At 42.4% G+C, this 26,171-nt stretch overlaps 1 protein-coding gene across 1 annotated transcript in view; it reads left to right on the forward strand.

Annotated features, from left to right (window-relative positions):
- Positions 1 to 26,171, forward strand: part of LOC306965508 (uncharacterized protein) — a 492,930-nt gene that overhangs the window by 49,643 nt on the left and 417,116 nt on the right. The window lies entirely within an intron of this gene.

Genomic DNA, 26,171 nt, shown 5'->3' on the forward strand with positions numbered 1-26,171 from the left:
CCGGAACTCAAACTGTGCGTGGCGTTGAGCTCGACTATATCTAGCCGTTATCTCTCAACATCCCACACAAGCTCAGGCTCCTTTCCCCCCAGCGAAGTGAGGTTCCATGTCCCGAACGGCAGAAGCTGCGCACGCGGACCAGTTTGTCGAGGCACCTGCCTTTAACTGCCACCCAGTCCTCTCTACACCCGACCCCTACGGAACCCTCTGCAGGTGGTGGGTCCACTGGAGGGCAGGCCCACGTTGCCTTTTCGGGCTGTGCCCGGCCGGGCCCTGTGGGCAGAGGCCTGACCACCAGACGCTCACATTCGAGCCCCATGCCCAGGCCGGACTCCAGGGTGGAGCCCCTGCTGCACCATACCGGGCGACGTCACGGTCCTTGACTGTTGTACGTCCATATGGGTCTTCTGAACTGCTCTTCGTCTGACTCGTCAGCTAAGGCCCATGGAAGACCCTACCAGGGGGCATAATGCCCCAAACAACATAGCTCCTCGGATCATTCGGGCACTCAAACAACCCCACCACGTTAAGGTAGCAGTTCACCGGGGTGAACTCAGTCTTTTTACATAAATTAAAGAGCTCACTATTTACCGTCATCTTTCTGTCACTCACAGTGTCTGACCTACAGTGTGACTCTGAAGCCAATCAGATCACAATGAGTCAGAGTGGGTTGGTCTTAAATGTGATTAAAAAATAAAATAAAACCAGAGTAGAAAGGGTTAACTTTGACTTGTAAAGGTCCTGCACATAGGGGCCAACACACTTGGGGTCCACATGGAAACTGCGGACAAACCCACTTAAAATCCAGGTGGGCAAACCCATGCAGAGCCCATATTGTTTTTCTGGCTGGTACATAAAGGCCTAATCCATACATCTACACTACAATGAGAACATTACTGCAAATAGAAGACAAAACATTTTTTTTTAACAAAAGAAGTGCATTATTGGCACAGAGGCGCAGCAGTTAACACTGATTCTGCACAGCTAAAAGGTCTCCGCTTTTCCCTACTGCTAAAACAAAGCCCAGGTTGAGTGACTGTGTTTGTGAGTGGGAGTGTGGGCCAATGAATCAGGTGTTGAAGCTTAGCACTAAATATATAGTCTTTGTGCATCGCATCATCTGCAAACCTTATTATAACTATGTAGATGGAATCGTCTCTGATAAACAGCTCAAGGCCGCAGTCTGACGCGGTGTGTCGACATGGGGATGGGTCCCATGGGTGCTCAATAACATGCCTAACCAAATAAACTGGCAAAAGAATCAATAAATCCTTAGGTCATGAATGTCTTCAGAAGCGGTTGAATGCATTTATTTGTGGGAAAATAACAGTTTATGGCCAGACCCTCAGGCTCACAAACACTTAAGGTTGAGCTGACTTCCTTCTACCGGAGTAAATGTCCAGGATAAGCCTCATATAATAAATGAATAGAACCGGGTGCATGGGAGGCTTTGTGGGAGCAACACACTATCTCTGACTGTTCAAGTTTGAATTTGTGAGGAAACCAGTGGCGCAGCTGTGAACGTCATAGTGAATACTGCTTCCTGTACAGCACTCACACATGCACAGTGCCAGCAGCTGCACAGATAGCCATGGCCTTTTGACCTCTCCATTGTGGTCATTCTGCTGCCGACGGCTCAGTGCCGTCCTCTGTGGCTTATCAGGCTCCCCAGGGCCCCACGGTGAGCGGGCTGCATTAGCATTGATCCAGCACAAATCTCCAGTCTCCGCAGAAATGTGAAAAACTGCTGTTAACTGCACTGTAAGCAAGGGCACAATTAGTTACACATGATCTTACCCGGCAAGAGTCCAACTTTTATTCTGCGGGTGAAGGGGAGGCACAGGGGAGGGTTCTCACACTGTACACGGCATTCCAAATTATTATGCAAATGATATTTTTCTCAGATTTTATATATCATCAACTCAATGACAGACAGCGTTCAAGTCTTTAACTGTTAGAGGAAAATATGAATGTGATTGAAAAAACCTTCAGTGACAACAGTATTTTTAATCAAAAATAAATATAATATCCATCCATCAATCCATTTTCTTCCACTTTTCCGTTTCCGGGTCATCACATTGCACCAGCTCCTTATGGCTCCTACTGCAGGAGGTGGATCCACGGAAGAACGGCCTCAGGATTCAAACGTGGTCTCATGAGGGGCTTCTGCACCGCTCTTTGTCTGACCCGTCACCTAGGACTTGTTTGCCATGGGAGACCCTACCAGGGGCACGAAGCCCCCGACAACAGAGCTCCAGGATCATTCGGGCTCTCAAACCCCTCCACCACGCTACGGTGGTGGTTCCAGGAGGGGATAAATATAACAAAGAACTAAAAATCCACTGTTCCAAATTATTATGCAACTCATAGTTTCAATGCATTTTAAAGGTTGTAAAGACCTCAAAATGGTCATTTGTTGAATTTGCAGCACGAGGAGGTAGGGCATTAACAGACTAGTCGACTTCTGCGCAAGAGTTGACCTCCTTCGACTAGTCGTGTGTTTATCTCTTTCTCCCTCCCTCCCTCCCTCTCTCTGCCTAATTTCAATATTAATGTCAAGGTGGAACCCCTTTTCCGTGTTTCGGTGGGACAATAAACAGCGGTAACACCATTGCAGACCAGCGGCTATGGCCAACGGCTAGTTGTTTTTACCGGTTAGCGTTCACTTTTTAGTGCTCTACATAGAGTTTCACCCGCGTAATCACGTGCGCTCAGCTGAAATGGAGATAGTCTCCACTGTTCAACTTTTCTCTCTCATGGACTTATTCACATGGAATTAACTGGATTTGGACGTGAACATATTGTACTTGTTGTTATTTCGGCGTTATTCCTCCGTTGTTAATGTGATGACGTCATCACACGACGAGTCGACTCTACGTCGACTTTCATGACTATAAAGTCGACTTCTAAAAATCAGTAGTCGTTCATGCGCTACTAGGAGGTCACATTTACTGAAATCTACGCTTAAAAAAAACAAAACATAGTTTAGTGTCTCAACATTATTAAACAAGGTTCAAGGCGCATTGAGTTTCCTTGTGTACGAAATGCGCAGTACAAATAAAGTTGCTTTGCCTTGCCCAAGATTATGAAAAAAATAACAGAAATGTTATCTCCTCACGTAATATATTTCCCCTTTTTATCCGCTTAGAAAACTGACATGTTTAATTTTGTTTGACTATACTTGGATCATGTAAAGGCTCATGTAACCATATTTAAACAGGGAACACGTTGAAGAGCTTGGTTGCTTCTGGATGGAGAGGTTTTGAGGAGAATTGAGCCGTGGAGAGGCCAGTAGGAAGCAGGCCGGCCAGTAGCCGCGTTGTAGTCGGCTACTCGAGCAGAACACAGCAGGGTTGGGCCGTAGGCAGCCATGGGAGTTACCCAGGTGAAAAGTGTATTTTGAATACGCAGCATTTTTCTGAAATACATTTTTAATATGTTGTCATTTGCATGTACGTATTAAGAATATATTGAAAATTTAAAATAAACATATTTTTGAAAATTATACTTCAAATGTATTGTTTTAAAATATATTTTGATGCACTTTATAAAAAATATATACTTTAGATCATCGTTTAAATATATTACTGAAGTTGTACTTTGTATTACATTTTTTAAAATACTATGTATAAAATGAAAGAAAGTGGGACCGAGGCACTCGAATCACAGTGGAGAGTTTATCACGCCAACGCGTTTCATACACCAGGTGCAAGATCACTTTAAATAGGTAGCTTTAAAGGTCCTATATCATGCAAAATCGACTTTTTAGAGCTTTTAGCCATGTTGTTATGCTATTTCCTTATCAAAAACACCCCCAGTGTGGTTTGCGGCTTCATTCACGCAGCTCTCAGCAATCCTCCTGAATCCTGCTCTCTGAGCAGCTGCTCCGCCCTCTCCTGGTGAACGACTGACCTGCTCCGTTGGGACGTCACAGCGGAACGGAAGTGCTCGACGTCTGTAATGCAATGTCTTACAGCCTCATTTTAATTTGTAAAACAGCTTTTTCATTATTTCTGTCGTAAGAGAGAAACAAAGAGAAAAAAAAAAAAGTGAAGGAAAAAAAATAAAGAAAAAAAACCGGATGTGCCCGAGGTGCTTCCAGGTCAGCTGAGGCCAAAACAAACGCACCCCTGAGCGTCTGAACAGACGTCATGTTTGCGCTGCAGCTGTGAAGATGGAGCTCGTTATAACCTATTCTGGACACACATGTTCTTTATTCTTACCTCACGATAATGTCACGGACGGAGAAAAAGAAGCGCGTTTGGCTACGAAGACTTTATTCAACCTCTCTGAGGCCATCAGAAGTTGTTCTTTTCTCCGGGATTCAGCGACTATCAGCCAAAATAGTGTTTTTCTGTGACTGTCACTGATGGATGTTTGGTGAACCTTCACCAGAACCAAAGTGGATTAACTTTTATAACCAACGCGAGTCCCATAATGTAAACAGCGATGGACCAGAGCGGTGAGTCAATCCAAACGCGTGTTAGCTTGTGTGTTAGCTATTTATGAAGCTGTGTTGCAGATGTCAACTCCGTATAACTGCATCGTAAAGTAACTTCACTTATTGCTGTTTATTTATATTACGGTAAAGTATGGGTATGAGCGGAGAGAGGGGGCGGAGTTAACTGAATCGAAGCGTTGTGTCTTCCGGGTTTGAAAAATACCTCCAGAAAACACTTATATTTATCACAAAAAGAGTGCTCCATAATGGTAGAGGTACAATATATCATATAAATGACTATACTTAACTTTGGAATGGCAAAACTAGCATGATATAGATCCTTTAAGGTGATCTTTCACCTGGTGTATTCACGTGCCCTGATGAAAAATATTTCTTTGAGTTGAAACGCGTTGGCATAATAAACTCTCCACTGTGATTCCAGTGCCCCGGTCCCACTTTCTTTCATTTTATATATTTTTGACCCACGCTGGAACCTCAATCAGCACCAATTTATTTATAAATTGAGATCCTGGTGAGCGCATCCTCAATATTCTTTTCTACACTTTCTCTGTATTTTTAAAATACATACATATATTTTAAATGCACATTTTAAATATATATACAATATTTTTCTTGAGTTGTACTTGAGGCAGTCATTTCAAACATATTGTGTCTATAAAATGATAGATTTAAAAAAAAAAAAAATACTTGTGATTTGTGTAATGAATGTAACATTGCTTATTTTTTGTTTAAATGAAACAATAATCTCGTTCGAGATGAGCCAGACGCTTTTACAGCTGACTGCAGACGCACGGTGCCGGTTAGATTTCTGTCCGACTTGTTCCAGACAGGCTCTGGTGTCACGGGCACGTGGGGCACGGAAAGATCAGACCCCAACGAGACCAGTCGACTGGATCAGCCGCTGCATCTCTCCAGAGGCAACTGCAGCGGCTCCACGGCCCCGTGCATGATGGGAAAACGCCCACCTGTCAGCGGCTCACGCTCATGTGATTGGATACGAGTCTGCTGTGATCAGAAACGTGCTCCTTTTGGCTGTGACTGAAACTATTAAAGTTGCCTTTGTCTATAACATACAACATACAACATACCTGTTCATAAATAAACCTTCATCTTGTGTTCTGGCTTTGGGTCCTGTGAAACTGTGACAGACGTACATGATCTTTCATGCCGACAAAGTGAGCAACTGTTCTGTGCAAGCGCATAATAAAGTTGATGTTCCATTGTGTCAACCAGGTTTTTTTAGTTTGTTTTCTTCAATACTTATTATCAAAGTTCTATTACTATATTGTGGAAAAACGTATATATTAAATATTTAAAATCTATTTTGATTTATATCACAAGTTAAATGCAACGATTTTATGAAAATATTTAAAGTTACATTGAAAAGCATTATTCAAACATAAATGAAACACCAAAAATGTAAATATAATTTAAGTATAATAAGTGTATGTAAAGTTGTTATAGCACACAAAAGTATGTTAAGTACACTTTCAAGCACAAAATATGTTGTTCCAAAAGAGCACACTTAAAAATGTTGCTGTAATTTCTAACATATATTTAGTATGTTAAATTTTAGTATACTAAATATATTTTATTTTCGCCTGGGTAGCTTGCTGGTGGTCCCAGTAGAGGAACACCGTGACAGGCGGCAGATGTGGGCGACCAGGCAAAGACACAGTCCAGATCTTGAGGTCCCAACCAAATTCATTCACTTCTCTCTTCTGTTTATGAAAAAATATCATCTTTTGCGTGGATGGATCATAGCGAGGTTCCAAAGTAGAACTTCACTGTGCAACAAGAAGAAAAGGGAGTGAGACAAAAAAAAATAAACTTAAAAAACTAAAGCTTTTATTGAAATCAACAATTAAAATGAAATAGTCTGCTGATAACATTTTTCAGACCATGGGCCTTTAAAAAGCATGTTCTGATCATGGTCGTGTTGTTATGCTAAATGAGCGGGGCCTCCGTCGCTGCTGAGGCGGGACGCAGTAAGACGGTCGTTTTGAATGTCCTAAAGATTCTGTGGGTTAAAAGATCTTATCAGACACTCACTTTAAAAATGCACTAATCTTTTGAGAGTTATCGTTCTCTTTTCCCCAATGAAGAACTCCTGCGTCGGATATGGCTCGGGGTTCATTGAGTTCCAGCGGCTTGAATAGCTTTGTGGAGCAAGTTGACAGTTCATACAGCCTGATGGGTAGGATAGTGTTAGTGATGTGATGCTGGAGGGCAGTAAAACACAGCTCGGCTCAACAACGATCCTTTCAGCCCATATGCTGTCGTCCCCTTTCTGTAGTTCAGTCCATAGTAGTTGCAGTTACAAACAGAATCCATGTTGGGGTATTTCTTAAGCAACACCTACCTTTTTCACTAACAATCCAACTTTAACACGCCTCCAGAAAACAACATGAGTATAAGATAAATGCATTGGGTCCAGCACGCTTGAATAAAAGCACAGCATTGACACTGCTCGTCTCACTCCATAGCTCAGCAGTTCATCAGATCAACTCTCTTTAACCTGAACTCTTCACAGACAAAACACATAATAAATCTGTCAACAGAAAGGCAGAGGCGCTCCTTGTCCCTAAAGCAGAACCCGGAGTGGGGCGAACCCTTTTGGATCGATGACACAGACACCACACCTCCACCTGAGCACCCACAGGACAGAGACGCCACACCTCCACCTGAGCACCCACAGGACAGAGACACCACACCTCCACCTGAGCACCCACAGGACAGAGACACCACACCTCCACCTGAGCACCCACAGGACAGAGACACCACGCCTCCACCTGAGCACCCACAGGACAGAGACACCACGCAGAAGAAGAAGATCTTTATTCATATAGCGGACCTGTGTCTCGACAGCATTACAATGACACTTAAAATGTCCTTATTTAATCATGTTCTTCAAGTAGCAAGAACCAATTAGCTTGATTCCAACTTCATGCACAGTCGATTAACAAACCACAGATGCAGTACTATGATCAGAAAAAGCATGTATGACTTTAATTTAAATAAAACGAAACCATCTGCATCTTTACTTGGATATGAACAATGAACTGTTCAGCTAAGATAAAAAAAATATATATATAAATATATAATCCAGCTATGTATGTTGAACAGCCGCATCAGCTTATCACTTCCCTGTTATAGTTGAAAACTCTCAGGGCAGTCTCTGCAAGCTTACGATATTCAGGGCAGAGCTGAGACAGGAAGTCTGTCAAGCACTGTTCTCCAAATATCCTTCTGAGCCCTCCATCTGATGCAGTGTCCACAAGACTGTTGCCTTCTTGTGTTGAGAGCGTGGTACTGACATGCTCAATCAGATCTTTGTCACCAAATGGATTTCTGATCCACTCAAAGCCCACATCGAGTTTGGGGATCTGTACGTGTAGGCCTTGAAGATGCTCCTCAAAGGCTGCAACGGTGCCGTCATCCAGGGCCTCTTCTGTTTCCAGAAGAAAGTCGGGCCAACAGTCAGATCCATGGCGATCGAGACGGGTGCACCGGTGATTCATTTTGGCCCGGGTCGTTTTAATTTTGTCCTGTATGGTGGGGACTGTAATTGCCTTTCCTTGCAAGTGCTAGATTGAGCATACAGAGTGTGCTGAAAATATCTGCAAGATCAGCTCATTTTGAAAGCCACATAAAATCATGAAGTCTGTCATACAGCGCCGCTCAAAAGTTTGGAAACCCTTTTTTAAGTAGGGGAGACCGGGTATGGTTGCGACACTTTTGCTTCAGCCCCTGTAACTCTTTTTCAGCTAGAGTTCTCAAATGTTCATACAAAGTACCACATTTGTCAACTATAGATGGCACCAATTCAAACCTCTGCAAGAATATCACAGACCTCGTGAGTTGATGTCAAATACATGGTGTTCCTTGGTTACAAACTACACTACACTACCAGGGTTGGTTGTAACAGATTAACAAAAGACGCAAAAATATGTGATATGCTTCAAAAAGAGGTTTATTTAAATAAAAGAACAATGCAGAACAATGTCTCCCTCATATGCTTACCTCACATGAAGTCAGTCCATAATACAGGTCTGCTTCCTGAGTCAAAGAGTCAGCCAACACTTTCTCCTGCACCTCAGAGAAAACTTCAGCATTCGTTGATGCTGCAATAACCTACACTGAGAAGATCACTGGACCCTGTTCTCTCAGCTTCTTCAGTGTTTTGCAGTATGTTCAGCAGATCCCATGTGCATTTGCATCTGATCTGACTGACTTGTCCTTATTTGTGACCTCATCAGATGCTTTTTTAAAAACATTTGAAAGCACACCCCCTGTCAGTCTTTCTTTGACACTGTCTAGGCATTCTGTAAAAGTATTCAAATCAAGAAAGTGTAATTGGTGGTGTTACAACCATGCTACAACCATACCCACTCTCCCTTATTGGTTGTGTAGATTCTCACTGAAGGCGTTCTTTTACGAATGAACCCTTATGGAATGTTTTAAACAAAACACAGATGTTAAACCATTTCATAGACGACCGTATGAACTTCATTGAGAAAATGCCAAAAATAAAGGCTGGCACTTTTGATTATGTTAAAATAAAAATAAAAAACATATTTTCACCCTTTTTTGATTCCTCCATAATGTGTTCATTCATAGTTGAATATATATATATATATATATATATATATATATATATATATATATATATAACAGCATGTATACACTAATTTCCGGTGTTAAGAAAATTTCCATTTCTTGCGCATTCGCCTTTCATAGTAAACAAACATGGAGGCTCCTGTTTCTGGGGTCAAGAGGAGACGGAGTTTTATATTTTAACCATGAAAGAACTAAACGTAATGAATATTTACGATGGAAAAAAGCGTCGTAATGTGAGTACAGTATCAAGGCGGCTGGTTTTCCTCTGGACGCAGAGGAGCCTACCTCATCACAGAAACAGATAAAGTTTTTCCTCCACTAACTATCGGTGAACTCCATCAGCTCCACTCTCTGACACCAGCCCCGGCTTTAACCTTCACCCAGTTCTGCCTGGCCCACGACAGACAGACCCAGGACTGGTAAAGGTAAGGAATTATCCACAATCTGTCATGTCTGCTCATGTACAGTGCCTCTCGAAAGTATTAATACACCTTGAACTTTTGCCATGTTTACAACCATAGACTGATTATTTTGATTTTTTTTACTCAACGTTCACACACAAGTAACAGACAACTGTGAAGTAAAAACAAAATGACACATGATTCTTTATTTTTCAAAAAATAGAAAAGTGAAAAGTGGGGCGTGCATAAGTATTCATACAGATGAATGAAGGGGGTATGGGGTCTGACTCTACAAGACTAGCACATGTAGAGAAAGACATTTTAGCCCACTCCTCTTTACAAAACAACTGAAGCTCTGTCACATTAGAAGGAGAGCGTTTGTGAACAGCAGTTTTCGGATTTTTCCACAGATTTTCAATAGGACTTAGGTCAGGACTTTGACTGGGCCATTCTAACACATTAATGTTTTTTTTTAACCATTCCATGTGTTTAGGGTGACCCAAAATGTTCCTGTATTTGGCTCCATCCATCCTCCCAACTATTCTTACAATCTCCTCAGTCCCCGCTGAGGAAAAGCAGACCCACAGCATGATGCTCCCCCCCCATATTTGACACTGGGGAGGTTGCACTCAGGACAAGGAGCAGTGTGAGGCTTGTGCCATACATACTCATCTGACCCAAGCTCCTTCTTCCACATGGAGCTGTGTCCTCCATATGACTAGCAAACTTCAAACAGGATTTCTTATAGCCTCCTTTCAATAATGGCTTTCTTCTTGCCACTCGTCCATGAAGGCCAGATTTGTATAGAGTACGACTTCACAACAGCTTTATCCCTGACCTCTCTGGTGCTCCTTGGCCTTCATGATGTTGTTCAGTGACCAATACACTCTCAGGCCCTCACAGAACAGCTGTAATTATACTGATAGATAGATTACACACAGTTGGCCTCTATTTAATGGTTGGGGCAAGGTGTGAACATTCTGCAGTCATTAGGAATGTTATAAAGGCAATTTAATGGACTGTATGAATACTTATGCACGCCCCACTTTTCACTTTTCTATTTTTTTGTTTTAAATAACAGAATCATGTATCATTTTGCTTTCACTTCACAGTTGTCTGCTACTACACAGTAAATAATGTAGAGTAAATTTGACTCTGTTCAGAGTAACAGTGAGTTGACTCTCTTCAGAGTTACACGTCAGGTTAGAAAATCTGACACCATGAGTGACAGTAACATGACGTTAAGCCGAATGTGTTGTTTATTTCTAATATAAAACGCTCACGACTCATTGCACTTGAGTCTGTCACAGACCGACAGATGAAGAAGCAAGAAATCCAGCTCGGCCTTCAGCTGGAAGCACAAATTAAATATTGAAAATCAAGCAGTTATTCAAAACAATTAGATTAAAAGAAATAACAGAACTGTTTGAAAAAAAAAAAAAAAAAAGCTCCAGTATTGTATCTGATGTAGGGTCATTTGTGTCCCTGTTCCTCTGAGTCATGGTGGACACAGCAGACGTGGACAGGACTGTGGTATCCACAGTTTTAATTTGGAGAAGGTGAACTGACCCTCAAGTGCAGTCTCTGTAACATGGACTTGTCCACATCAGTCATGGTCCACCCTGACTCACACATGACTCTGTTACAACTACACATAAATAAAAGGTATTTGGTTTGTCTCGTTATTACCAATTATTAACAGGCCTTTTAACATTATCATTTAAGGTTTTTATTTGCTGATTAAGTCCCAGAAGCTCTGCCTAATGCACAACTTGCTTCCTTCTTCACCTGTCGGTCTGCGACAGACTGAAGTGTCTTTACACTGAAAACAAAGAGCACATTGTATTAAGTGTCACGTTACTGTCACTCATGGTGTCTGATTGTCTAATCTGAAGTTTTACTCTGAAGAGAGTCGACTCACAGTTACTCTGTGAAGAGTGGGACCAAACACAGTCTGAACAGAGTCAAATTTACTCTACAGCATTTACTGTGTAGGGTGTGGACTTTCAGTAAAAAAAAGGTTTTTTATCCAAAAACTGGCTTTTGTTATATAATTTTGTTATGTCATTTTATTTTTTGTTATATTTATTTTAATTACAGATGGAAATAAGCATGGTGCTAAATCTGGTGCAGCCATCTTTTAAATGTAACTATACATTGTCCTATAAATAACTAAACTAAACTAGAAACTTTCAACAAAGTCAGGTATGCTGTGTGCACCGAGATTGTCATCAATGCATAACCCTGAAGTTTTTAGTGCTTTTCCCTACTTCTGCTGAGAACCAAACCAAACCTGGAGTTCTCTAAAATGAGTAGATCATTAATTACGGGCTGTAATACCTTACTGTATTCATAAACTTAACTTCATTGCTAGGGGACAGCACAGAGGTAGCCAACTGACATATTTTTCAAAAGCCAATACAATGTGCAACATCTGTTGATTCACAGTAAAATTCTCAAAAAACTCACCGGGCTTCTTGTGTCTTTCGGATGTTGGATCTGTGTTCAGAAATTGTTGTTTTCAAAGCTCTTGCTGTTTTGCCAACATAAGCCAAAACACGCGGACATTGCAACATGTAAATGACATTATTTGTCTTACAGGTGATCACTCCCTTGATGTTAAAGGACCTCCCAGTCCTGGGGTGATTGAAGGTTTGGGTTTTGTGGGTAAAGTTACACCTATAATTTCCTTGTGGGACAGAATGTAGAAAATGAAGTTGTGTTGAGGCAGGTAGGTGAGATCATAGCAACATATTTCCTAAAGGGATTTTGTAATTCAAGCAGTTCTTATATTTGAAGAGTTCTGGGACGCTAGGCTAATGCAAGGCTAGCGCATTTCTACGATATCAGCTAGCCTGCATTAAAACAGTCTGACCCGCTCCACAGTGCACCTGAGGCAAATCACTTATAACACCAGACTAACCATATAAATGTCTGTGTCGATCGAGTAATTTTAACCATTTTGCATTTAAAATACCTTATATTTGAGCAGCATCTGCTTCGTGGTTGTATAAGCCACGCAGCAGCAGAGAAAATAGTCCCTCAAAATGCGATCATTCATGTGAGGCAAGGTCAGTTATATTCCAACAACACAGACATTTATATGGTTAGTCTGGCGTCATAAGTGATTTGCCTCAGGTGCACTGTGGAGTGCGTTTTTCGTGCAGGCTAGCTGATACCATAGAAACGCGCCAGCCTAGCACAAGCCTAGCTCCACGAAACTCTTCAAATATAAGAACTGCATGAATTACAAAAAAAAAATCTCCAGAAATCAGCAACACTCTGAATAACTAGGAAATGAGGCCCTATGTCAAAAATCTTGAAATATCCCTTTAAGTTGGGAGGTCTCTTACAGACCATTCGAGGTGATGAAGAGAAGCATTTTAGACTGGGATCAGTTTGGGATCTTTGTTCCGTGTCCTTCCCTCTGGAGACATTTGTCTGAGAGACAATGATGAATCGACTAGATGCATTGTCATTGTCTGAAACGTTTTTGTAAGTCGTCAGTTACCGAGCTAATTACTTGGCTTGTTACCAATATCTACAAAAACGGTCTGACAGTTGTTCCTTCGTTAAAACCATATCTTTAATTCAGCTGTCTCTTCTACAGTTCCAGTGCAAGCACAACACAATAATAGTTAGGAAGTACTGGACTAAGCTTAGTCCAGTACTTCCTAACTATTATTGTTCAAACCCAAATGTCCTCTACATTTTAAAAACTCTTAATCCGATATTGAATCAGTTCTTCGCCGTTCTGCTCAAAGTGTGTTCATCAGGCCGTGCTGAAGCTGCGAACCACGCCGTAAATCGAAACTGACAGTTACTTTGGAAATAAGTTACTCCCACAGCTGTCTGTAGGGAAGCCCCAGGCATAGTCTTCATTTTTAAGTTCATTTTAAAGCCCCATATGCATGAAAGGTCCACTTTGAGAAGTCTCGAGAGTGAGTTGGAAAGCTGAGTGCGTTCAAAGGCGTTGGTGTGGGGGGGTTGCATGTTGTAACCCCTCATCTAATATTAATGTCTGGTATGTAAATGCATGGTGACTGTCAGCGCCCGGAGCAGTGACTACAGTGCACAGATGACACGTGACTCTGCTCAGAGGTCATACTGATATGACCGTAGAAACAGATATGCAGCTGTTGGCATTTGGCCTCATCAAACTGTCGACTTGTCAGCCACATTACAAATATCATAATCCATACTGAAGGTTCAAACCTTTCCCGATGTTTCATATTTTTATATGAGGACAGATTGAAGCGTTCATTGTGTGGAGAGAATCTGGAGAGAACATCCTGGAAGTGTCTGCATTAACAGGCGCAGACGCCTAAGATCACTTGTACGTGTGTGCGACCTCACCCTCATGTGCAGCTGCTCAGCTGGCGGCAGGAGGAGTCTCAAGACCCCTCTCAAATAGCCGTTGACCCCCACCATTATATTCAATAATATGATGCTAAATTTATACAAAGGGTGTTAGAAGTATTTATTATATATAACAAATAAACCATTCACTACATCTTGTAACATTTTTCAACACATTGGAGACAATAGTTTCCTTGCAATTAATTCAAACAGTATATGTTGTTTTCAACATTGTTCTAAATTATTTGTTCAATGTTTAAAATGTTAAATATAGTTGAATATATTGTACATTCAGCAATGTTTTAAAGTCATTGGTAGTTATTTGGTAGATTCTTCAGTTAGTCGCTATGTCCTTTACGTTTTCGCAAGTTGGGCTGTTCTTTACGGTCCTTCTCAACAACTTGCAGCACGTTCTGGTAATGTTCTTCACCCCTTGCTGATGCCAAGAAATCTGAGCTGAGCTTAATACCTCTCTCTGCACAGTCATTGACAACGTTCAGCGATTGAAGATTGCTGAGGGAAGCTTGGTACGCAGCAGAATTTGGCCAGTTCGTAACTTCTTCAGTCATGAACTCAGCATTCAGCTGAAGAAGAGTAAATGTGTACCAGGAATCAATACTTACAAAATCAGCAAGAGTTGTGGTCAGAGTAACAGTTGCTGGAAACTTTGGCTTGCCAAAGCCTGTTCCAAACCGGTTCTGTGGTGCCAAAAGGGCCGTTTCTGGTTTAACAGCCAGCAGACTGTCTGCAAGGGTTCGCCGTTCTGCATCAGGCACCTTACTGCTCCACAGAGCAAGGGGAATCATCTCTGCAGTCAGGTACCAGAGAAGCAGTTTGAAGGCATGCAGTGCACTCTGAGAGACATCTGGATTCACGACCTTGTACTGCAATAAAGACTTGTACAACTGCAGGTCGTTCCATGGCACATCTACTCCTGAATTGCATGTCATCCACCAGCTGCTGTAGACCAGCGTTGCAAAGTTCACAAACGCCCTCACCTTTTGAACTTGATGCAGTGTAGTAATAGTGTTGCGTGGTAGCTGTTGAATTTGCTGCTCAAACAGGCATAACTTAATTGAATAGATGAGTTTAGCCATCCACCTGGCTTTGTGTAAGGCTCCTGGTCGCTTGAAGGTGACAGGATGATCTTCAGTTTCTCCAGCAAGGAACACTGTGCACAGCTCAGAAAATTCTTGATAATCAAGCTGGAGAACACTGGTTCGACATGTATCTACAATCTGAAGTGCCTCGTGGTTGAATGATGTCAAGTTCAATCGAGATAGCTGTTCATTGGTGCTTTTAGATGGCACCATCGTCATTTGGAAGCTCTTACGAAACCATGTAAACAAGGTGACGTCTGGAGACTTGGTTGCCTCAATCTTCAGATCATCGAAAACATGAGACAGGATAATCTCACCAACATGGTGACGACAGGCTGACCAAAGGAGAGCTCGTCCAAGCTGCTTTTGGACTGTCACACAGGCTGCAGTTACGTGACCTGTATTTGAATGTCATGTTCACAACAGACTCGGTACATTGCCATGATGAGAGTAAACCTACTGTGACAACCAGGCACCCGTCTGTGCATGGTCAGTCACCTATACCCTCGCCTTCACCACACCCGGTTTACTCCCCTGTCCAGCCTCCCTCTCTGACCTCACCCTCAACGCCCATCTTTGCCCCTTCTCCCATTCGCTCCCCCTGTTCCCTCAGCCGGTTACGCCTCCTGGGTAGGGATGGGCACCGTTAAACGGTTCCTACTTGGAACCGACCGAAAAGCTCCGGTCGGGGGCGGTATCGAAAAATTTTAATTCTTTCGGTGCCAACTTTCGGTTCTTTTTCTCTCCAGACGTCAATATGTGACCCGCAGTGAGTCTCAAAAAAGCTACATGAACGTGTGCGCAGATACTGACCCGCTTCAGCGCAAATGGAGCGAAGCAAAGATATATTTTATAGATGTAACTTTTAGCGAAGCAAAACTTGCTAAACTTTTGTAATAGAGATGGCAAAGCCGCGGTCTGCGTCAGGACTGAGCAGGACTAACCCCGGGATTCCACATCATCCGCCTGTGCGCTCAGCTCCACTCCGCTCCGCCCCGACTCCGAACGGCTGCGACATCAACGCCCACTGTCTCCACTTCAGTCCGCCCCGGTCCTCTCCGTCAGTGCTCCAGCTCCACGAGGAGCACGCGCACAAAGCAACGGCTTTGAGAAATAAAACTCCCAATAAAATAATAAACAACTATTCATGAGCATGCGAGCTATACCGCGTTGAAGCATGAAGCCTGTGCCCCCCTCATGCGCGAGGGAGAGAGAGGCAGGAAAAAAAGTTACGTGAACGAAAGCAACAGAAGCTTAATCGGGTCGTGTGATTGTTTTTGTGATAACAAACTCCCCAGAGGGAATTATCGAGGTCACTTTGTGTGAAATAGTGACATTTTCGTTAAAATAAAGTCCGCTCGGAGGGTATTTACTTTGAAAATACGGATATTGTTGTCGTTCTCTTTCCCGTTTGGTGCGGTCTGAACTGTGGAGCTTGATCCGGCCGGAGCTGACGGGACGCAGACGGACCTGAAAATAGGGTTGATCCGTATTTTTATCGTGGCGAGGCGGAGCGGCGGAGAGGCGACGTAGGCCCCTCGGAGCGGAGTGGACGATGTGGAATGTTTCTGAACGTTCAACATAGCAACGCATTTGCTGCGGAGGTCGGGGCGGAGTGGAACGGAGCGGAGCGGGGCGAGCACGGACAGTGGAATCTGGGGGTGAGCCAGGACGTGGACTACACCGGTTGTAAAACCCAGAGCTAAACAAAATCAGTTATGAACCAGGACTAAACCAGGACTGAATAAGAAACTTGAGCTTTAGTCAAAGTGAAAAGCAAAAGAGAGCAGTGACAATAAGAAAGACGTCTTTACCTTTAGTGACAGACCCACGGAGGCTGAGCTTACGTGCTCTTGTTTACAACTTTACAGCAGCTGCAGCTAGAGGAATATCGAAGAAGCACACTTAAGCACACTCCCAACGAGTGTGGTTAATTCTTCCACAAACAAGTCCTTGCTGGTAACATTCCCTCCTTCCATAGCGCTTGTCAGTATCGCAAACATCTTGTTTTTAACAAAATAATTCCCCCGCAGAACCGGACCTACCGCTTCCTGGTTGCTACGTACGTCGGTGACGTCATTCCGCGCACCGTACGTACAGGTCCGCTTGGACTCTAGATTGTCCGTGAGTTTTGTTTCTTTGAGCCTTGATTTTTGTATTATTCTGCGTTTTTGCTGTGGTTTCGAGCCTTGATAAAAGTATGCTAAAATAATACTGATGTTTACTGTAGATCACTCTGGTGCTGGCTAGACCGCACTTCCGCATTACGTCAGTGTGACGTCACTTGGTGCTCTCGCAGTACGTACAAGTTAATGCTTTTGTATGTGTATTTTTGAAAAGGAAATGTTGGAAGGGACAAATTAAGCCAACCACAGTTTTTGTTTATTTAGATACGCTATGGAGCGGAGGAAATTGGGGGGCACTTTCTGGCTCCTTTGGACTTTTTCCCTTTTGAGTGGGGATTTATTTTGTATGAACACTTGTGATATTAGTTGGATATTAGTGTTTATTTACAATACACACTTGCATAACCCACATGTTCTGTCTGTGTTGGTGGTGTTCATAATATGTCATGTATACAAAAGGGTTTATGCCATGTAGAACATGCCCTTGTGAGGATTGTAGCATTGCATGATTGTAAGGAAAACTCACCGACTATAACAAACCCCTTTATCCTATAGGGATAGGGAGAGGGAAACCTGACTGGCACCCCTAAAAAGAACTTAACAATCATAATAAAAATTAAAAAAAAGAATAACAAACTGTCAATCCGTCACACCACTGTCAGATCAGCAATTATATCTCCGGACTTTCTGTCTGTTCCCGGTAGGTATGATGGGACTCCAAGAAGCTTAAATTCTGTGGCATTTCCAACGACGACAGCGAGACGTTCTTCTGTGATATTCTGGTTTGACAGGGATGGCATCAGCTTTGAGTCCCAATGCAGGGATACCAATTTTGGCGGAATCCACTGGTCCTTGCAATTCGCTGCTATCAATCTTCCTATCTGACGCCTGGACTTGTCTGCGGTTGAGTATGATGTAGATATCTTTGTATCACCACCTGCCTCTGCCACTAATGCCTCTGTGTATGCAGCTTGTTGCACTGGAGTCATCTTCAGACGTGTGGCTAGTTGAACAAGCTTGGGCTGTTGAATGATGTCGTGAGGGATGAAAGCAGGTGTTCCTGTGCGAGCAGTTCGCTTGTGACTTCTCGAAGTTCTTGGTGTGATGGATGGACCAGCAGCCAATGAGCCAACTTCTCGGTCACTAACAACATCCTCATCACTGCTGCTACTGTCGCTGTTATGGAGTATTTTAGGTGTAGTCAACGGCTTCAGGTGACTCTGCATTCTCTTGCGCCGCCATGCTTCCGTGTTGTCCCTTTGTTCGCGACGCTGGACTTTGGCTGCAAGGACTTTGATACGTGGTCCGAATGTTGCCAGACGGTCGGTCTTCATTGACTGCAAGAAAGCGACATCTTCCAGATTTTTGATGAGTTGTTCTGCATTTGCAGGCCACAATGGGAATGTCTGAGCTAGCATTTCTTCCATCTTTTTTAGCTTGTTCAGGGATTTTGGGTCTGATCGGCGGTTGATTGGAATTGCTCTCACTTTAGCATTGTCGTCAAGCAGTTTAATTAATCGTTTGCATGCCTTGCGTTCTGTAAGCATCGGAATATGGGCTTTCTCATAAAACACAGATACCTTTGTCAGGACAATTTTTAGCTGCTTCCCATCTGGTACAGTTTTCATGCGCACCAACAGCTAGATGATGCACCAAACACCGCAAGACTTGCAGACATGTAGGCAGACGCGAACCATTAATTGTTGGGTCTTCTGCCGTTATCTTGCTGCCAAGACCAAATATTATAGATGACTGTCTTGTTGGACGAGTTTTCTGGGACAGTGTCGCCAAACGAGGAGTTGATTGCAGACCTACGACGGTACTCTCTTCACTGCCTTCCATGATTCAACTGGCGTCTGGCAACAACATGAATATAACAATAGTGATTAACACATTGAGTGCCAAAAACAGAAACACTTGTTTTGGCGGGGGTTTTTTTAAACATTTTTTTATTACGAAGCTAGACACTGTAGTACACCTTATGTGTGATTTTGGGAGCTCTGTGATGAACAGACCTGGAATGACGATCAAAAACTTGTGAAAAGTCACAATCTGGACATTTCATATATATTATTGCGGAAGAGAGAGGAGTTAATCAGAAAGGAGTGTTTCATAAACCACCTAATAACTCACCTAAAAAGTAACCTCTGTTTAGCTTATATTTCTCAGGGACGGAGGCACATAGACTTATTTCCTATTTCAGGAGTTTTGACATAGGGCCTCTTTTCCTAGTTATCCAGAGTGTTGCTGATTTCTGGAGATATTTTTTTTGGTAATTCATGCAGTCCTTGTTTACGTTGCGCTAGGCTAGCGCATTTCTATGGCATCAGCCAGCCTGCATTAAAAACAGTCTGACACACTCCACAGAGCACCTGAGGCAAAAAACTTATAACGCCAGACTAATCATATAAATGTCTGTGTCGATAGAATCATTTTAACCATTTTGCATTTAAAAGCTTAAAAGCTTTAAAGTTTATTTGAGCACCATCAGCTTCGTGGTTGTATAAGCTACGCAGCGGCGGAGTGATCTGAACAGCAGTTTTCAATTCTTTCCACAGATTTTCAATAGGATTTAGGTCAGGACTTTGACTGGGCCATTCTAACACATTAATATGTTTGTCTTTAAACCATTCCATTGTAGATTTAGCTTTGTGTTTAGGGTCATTGTCCTGCTGGAAGGTGAATCTCCGCCCCAGCCTCAGTTCTCTTGCTGACTCCAGCAGGTTTTCCTCCAAAATGTCTCTATATTTGGCTCCATCCATGTTCCCAACTATTCTCACAATCTTCCCAGTCCCCGCTGAGGAAAAGCAGCCCCATAGCATGATGCTCCCCCCACCATATTTGACACTGGGGATGGTGCACTCAGGACGATGAGCAGTGTTAGGTTTGCGCCATACATAACGTTTTGCATTTGGGCCAAAAAGTTCAATTTTTGTCTCATCTGACCAAAGCACCTTCTTCCACATGGAGCTGTGTCCTCCATATGACTTCTAGCAAACCTCAAACGGGATTTTTTATGGCCTCCTTTCAATAATGGCTTTCTTCTTCCACTCGTCCATGAAGGCCAGATTTGTGTAGAGTACAACTTATAGTTGTCCCATGTACAGTTTCCCCCAGCTCAGCAGCAGCACTTCGCAGTTCCTCCAGAGTTATCATGGGGCACTTGGTTGCCTTTCTGACCAGTGTTCTCCTTGTTCGCTCTGATATTTTAGGTGAAGGACCACGCCTTGGTAAGTTGCCATTTCCGAACAATGGATTGAACAGTGCTCCGGGAGATGTTCAGATCTTGGGAAATCTTTGTATAACTTAAGGCTGCTTTAAACCTCTCCACAACTTTATCCCTGACCTCTCTGGTGAGCTCCTTGACCTTCATTATGCTGTTCAGTGACCAACACACTCCGACCACAGCTCTGAGGGCCTGAAAGAACAGCTGTAATTATACTGAGAGTAGATTACACACAGTTGCCTCTATTTAACCGTTAGGCCAAGGTGTGAACATTCTGGAGTCATTAGAAATGTTTTAAAGGCAATTTAATGCACTCAGAAAATGCTGTATGAATACTTATGCAAGCCCCACTTTTCACTTTTCTATTTTTTGAAAAGTTGCTTTGAAGAATCATGCATCATTTAGCTTTCACTTCACAGTTGTCTGTTACTTGTGTGTGAACGTTCAGTAAAAAAAATCAAAATAAAATCTTTATGTTTAGGTTTGTAAACATGACAAAATGTGCAAAAGTTCAAGGTGTATGAATACTTATGAGAGGCACTGTAGATGTAATAATTAGTGATGGATTAATACCTATTCAGCCACATTCATAGAAAAGGTCTTGAGTCCTGTATGAACCTTAATAGCCGCTCTGTCTCCTCCTATGCAGCCTGTTCCTTAAAAGGGCAAAAAGGCGGGAAACCCTGCACTTGTGGGGCGGGCTGAGCCTCCACAGAGCTCCAGAGCTTGATTGACAGGAGCCAGTCAATCCACATTTCGGGCCAAAGCTATAACATAGAATACGCGGTGGTGCTACAAATATGATGAAAAATGGTCTGGATTGTTGGCACTACAGCTAAATCCTCAAAACAGTGCAGCACTCAATGTGTTAACAGTCAACATGTGAAAAAGCTAACAGCCCTGTAATGACTAATAACAGTTTGCATAAAACATTTGTAAAACAATAGAATTGCGACAACATGAAAGTATAATACAATAAGTTCAATAAAAAAAAAGTTTAATACAAAATTATATAAAATTTAGATATTTTGTAAAAATATCACTTTCAAAGATTGCAGACATCACAAACAACTTGACTAAACAAGCAAAGAATAGTTATTTAATCAAATTCAATACCATTGTAAAATACAAAATAAGTAAAGACGTCAACAGCAAATGACATTCAACTAAATGAATATCGCATATGCTTCATTCATTCATTTCATTTATTTATTAATTTGAGCAGAAAAGTATGCCAACATTTTACAGAAAGAAAAATACAAGACTTTGTGCTCAAAAGGAGTAGGAAGAAGTTCAAAGAACCATGCTTCATGATGCAAATCTTGTTACTTGACGTGGACCTCCTAAACAATGTTGGAATTAGAGAAAAATTAGTAGAAATTATTTTTATGACCAAAGGAATGTTTTAAAACTGGGGACAGAATAATTGGTTGACATTGGGGCGTTTGATGCACCCTAGGCTGGGTACTTGGTACCGACTGAAAAGCTCCGATCAGGGGCGGTATCGAAAAACTTTTTTTGGGGGGCCAATTTGCGGTACTTTTTCTCTACAGACATCAATAAATGATCCGCAGTGAGTCTAAAAAAGCCTGAACTCACGAGCAGCTTCACCACAACTGCAAATGTTTTCTTAAAGAGAAGCAAAGCTATAACTTACTAACACTTAAGTCATTATTAGAGATGGCAGAGCCGCGGTCTGAGCCAGGACTAAACCAGGACTGAATAAGAAACTAGAGGTCTCAGACAAAGACAAAAGTAGTGACAACAAGAAACACAAATAAATAAATGGAGTAAATGATTAGTGACAGAGTGAGCGCTCTCACTATGTAACAGATCTTTGACATGTGGAGCTTTCACTTTGTCGAACAGCGCAGTGTGTTTAGAAAAAATTATCTGAAAGAAAACAGTGTTTGATGTGGATCTGATTTGTATCTGCAGCTCAGGAGGAAATAATGTCCTTTCTCTTTATAGCCTCACCTCACCTATCACAGTACATGTGGATACAAACATGTTTATATATGTGAATGAACATGTGTGGCTTTTTGCAGTGCGATGTTGGAGTAACTCCATATCCCTGGCTCTCTTGTGGTCTTGCTCTCTTTGTTATTAAAGATGTTACGGGAGAAAACTGTTGTCACCAGCAGCGCCTGGCCTTAAAGCCATTCCGCCCAGCTCTGTGTTAGCGACAGGCCAGTGGCGTCAGAAATTATATGAATGCCATGAAATCAACACTTCCTTCAACATCAGTGATTGGCACCACTCACTGCCACAACAGCCCGGGAAAATCATAGCCTCATCATCACTTATTTGCATCAAAGTAACAGCCAACAGATCACTGACGTCCACAACACATGTTCATGGGCAATGGGCAATAAGCTGTTTTACACTTGAATCTTGACCTGCTCCACCCCCCATGTCTGAAACACTGGTGTATGAACGAGTGTGAGAGGTTCCTTCATGAGTTCATTTGTAAATATTTGAAAAACAATGCGTTATATTTCGATGATAACAGCGCACACCCTCAGTTTTCTTTCACAAAGGCTGTGTTTAAAGAAATTGACTTGACTAGAAGACAGTAAACTGATTAAACCAGCTTTAAGACAGAGATGCACATGCCTGTCCAGGCGTCCATTCAAAAGCAGGACCACCTGGAACTTTGCTAACAGCCCATCAAGTCTCCAATATTAATATCGAGCCACTCACTGAGCACGCTGCCACTGCCAGAATATTACCAAATAAATACAATTGAAATACAAGCATTTACATATTTTGATAATTGAAAAATACCTCATAAATGTATAAACAAACCTGTGCTTTTGCTGTGAGCGGCTCATCTCTCCTAAGACATGACTGTAACTTTACCGGGAGTGGGTACGTCTCCAGCCTGTTTCCATGGAGATGGCGAGACTAAAATCAGCCGAATTTGAGATTGAAACAGGTTAGGGCCTCATCCAAATCCATTACTTGATTACCCACCGCAGTAATAGCATATTCTGTGGTTAGCTGATCATTAGGAGCATGTTTTGAACTGAGGGCAGCATAGTCCAAAATATTACGCAGTGTGCCTTTAAAGGGTCTGTACGGGGTTTAAATTAATTAATTTCCTCCCCCTACATGTTCCAGCCATGTCCTAATGTGTAGAATCAGCTCAGACCTGTTCACCACAACTACCTCTAAAATCCTGCACTGTCACTCAGAAAGGTGTTAATTCGGGTCCGAAGCGCCGTCATGCATGAGCTTAATATTTGAATCTGCAGTAACACATAAGACCTGAGCTGGCAGTAGTGAGTATAAAAGTGACCAACATGTATTTAGTCCCTTTAAATGTACATAACAAGAATGTACCTGCTTCATCTCCTCTAAGAGGATTTTCTTTTTGTTGTCATCTTTTTTGTGCCGTTCCAAACTTGAACGTTTACGTCCACAAATGCGCAGAGGACTGTGGGCCCCTGCTGCTCTCCCTGTGATGTTGGAAAAGTCTCTTGTGCAGAGGCTGTTTTGTTGCATCCTTTATACTATTGCTTTTCCTAACATTGAATGGATTACACGTGGATCTGCTTGTGACTGGAGATCTTGTCTTAGGTTGTTTGCCCCTCCTCCAATTACTATTTCTCTGTACATGCAGCGAAGCCTCAGGAGGTGGTTCACTTACCCTCCACTGCTCCATCAAGTGGCCACAAAATATAATGCATGCAACTGATACGGTACATGGCTGATCACAAACAAAATATCGACTGTTTTCTGTTGGACACAATTAAGCCACAAGAAAAAATAAATATAATACATATTTTCATTAGCGCGGGTTTGTGCAACATCAAGCTAACAGTTGTTTTCAAAGGCCCAACAGCGTCAGACTCGATCCAGGAGTCTTCTTATTCCTAGACTTAGTCCCTACACAGGAGCTGGCTGTGTTGAAGTCAAAACTGCGTGAGGAAGGCAGCTGTGCCTCCTCCTGTGTGCGTGGAATGCTACTGGAGGAGCTGATAATGGGGTGTATTGATGAGTATTCCCTGCAGAGAGCGCTGCTGAGTGTTTGGTAATAAACACATGATTACTCTGCACAAACAACAGTGCTGACCTTTTACACCGGCTCATTTGTTCCCCGCCATCACAGAAACTGCAAACTGCCTGGCGTCAGCAGCCGGCACCGTAATTAGTGACAAAAATACGTCTCTTTATGGGCTCAGTGGAAACTGTCAAACCTCCAAGTGTTGAGATTTGACCATTCATATAGTCTCAGAGTCCTTTAGTGCGTTTTGAGGCTCAAAATATTTCAAACTGCCTTTATGTATTATTAAAGGAATAGGCCACCGTTTTTACATACTAAGATATGTTCTTAGCTCACTTTAGTCGAGTTAATATATCCCCGTCTGGTCTTTGTCCGCGCGCTCTGTCACGCAAACGGAGCACATACGCAGCCTCTCCCACATGTCACATAGCTCCGAAAAAGCTCACGATAGAAGCTACCAAGCTCTTCCACGTGTTCCCTATTTAAATAAAGTTACGTGAAGTGTTTTCATGCGAAGTATATTTACCCAGAAATGTAGCATGTCGATTTTATAAGCAAATAAAAAGGGGGACTATATTGTGAGGCGTAATGATACGAGGAGTAAAACGTCCGCGCAGTAACTCCTAAAGGTTATTGACGGAAGTGAGCGGGGGAAGTCTTTAGGAGTTACTACGCGGACGTTTTGCTCCTCGTATCATTACGCCTCACAATATAGTCCCCCTTTTTATTTGCTTATAAAATCGACATGCTACATTTCTGGGTAAATATACTTCGCATGAAAACACTTCACGTAACTTTATTTAAATAGTGAACATGTGGAAGAGCTTGGTAGCTTCTATCGTGAGCATTTTTGGAGCTATATGACATGTGGGAGAGGCTGCGTATGTGCTCCGTTTGCCTGGCAGAGCGCACGGACAAAGACCAGACGGGGATATATTAACACGTCTAAAGTGAGGTAAGAACATATCTTAGTATGTAAAAACGGTGGCCTATTCCTTTAAGTGCTCTTTAACAAGGAATTTTGTGGAAAAAGTATAGACAAACACCACTGGCACATGTGAACTCCTGTTTCTTCGAGGACAGAAACTTAGAGACTATAGATAACGGATTCATGGACTTCCGATCTACAGAAGAGACGAGGAGGTGGATTTATTTTTCAGAGCTCACTGGGCTTAAGCAGAAATGCTGTCAGTGACCGGACTTTTACTGTCAGTCCAAAAACACAGACTGAATGGAAGTGTTATTTTTTATTTTTTATTTTAGCGTTTAGTCCTGAGCTTGGATTCGTGTGGAAGGGGCCTTAGGGTCCATTCACAACACCCTCGTCATTGTAATCCTGGACGGTTTGCTCGGATTGTACGGTTGGATCGAGGTGCCAAAGAAGTCCGTGCCAAAGAAGTCCGGGCCAAAGAAGTGAATCCTGGTCCGGCTGAAAACTTGGGTTTTGGTCCCATTAAAACAAACTCTGATATTAATCATCTGAACCAGAGTGGAACAAACCCAGGAAGTGCCTGATGTTGCGAGGCCATGATGTGACAGTCCGAATCAAACCAAATGTCGGAACACGGGATACACAGACAGTAGATGTCAGTAGATGATAGAAATATGATCCATCGGAAATAGATCCCGGCTTTGGCGGACAATTACAAATAAAAAACAAAGTCCGAAAGTTTAGCTGTGGATAAATGGACCAAAAACAACACAGAAATACCTGAAAATGAACTTCGATGAGAGAAACTTTTTTTTAGCAGTAACAAGATAAATATGGTAACATGATCATGCCCTATGCCTGTTTATCCCAGACACCAAAAGTTTATTGCCGGCTGTGCTGTGGTCTATTACCTTAGCATTTGAAACCAGACACAGAT

The sequence above is a fragment of the Gobius niger genome (genome assembly GCF_951799975.1).
Source record: "Gobius niger genome assembly, chromosome: 7".
Taxonomy (NCBI): Eukaryota; Metazoa; Chordata; class Actinopteri; order Gobiiformes; family Gobiidae; genus Gobius; species Gobius niger.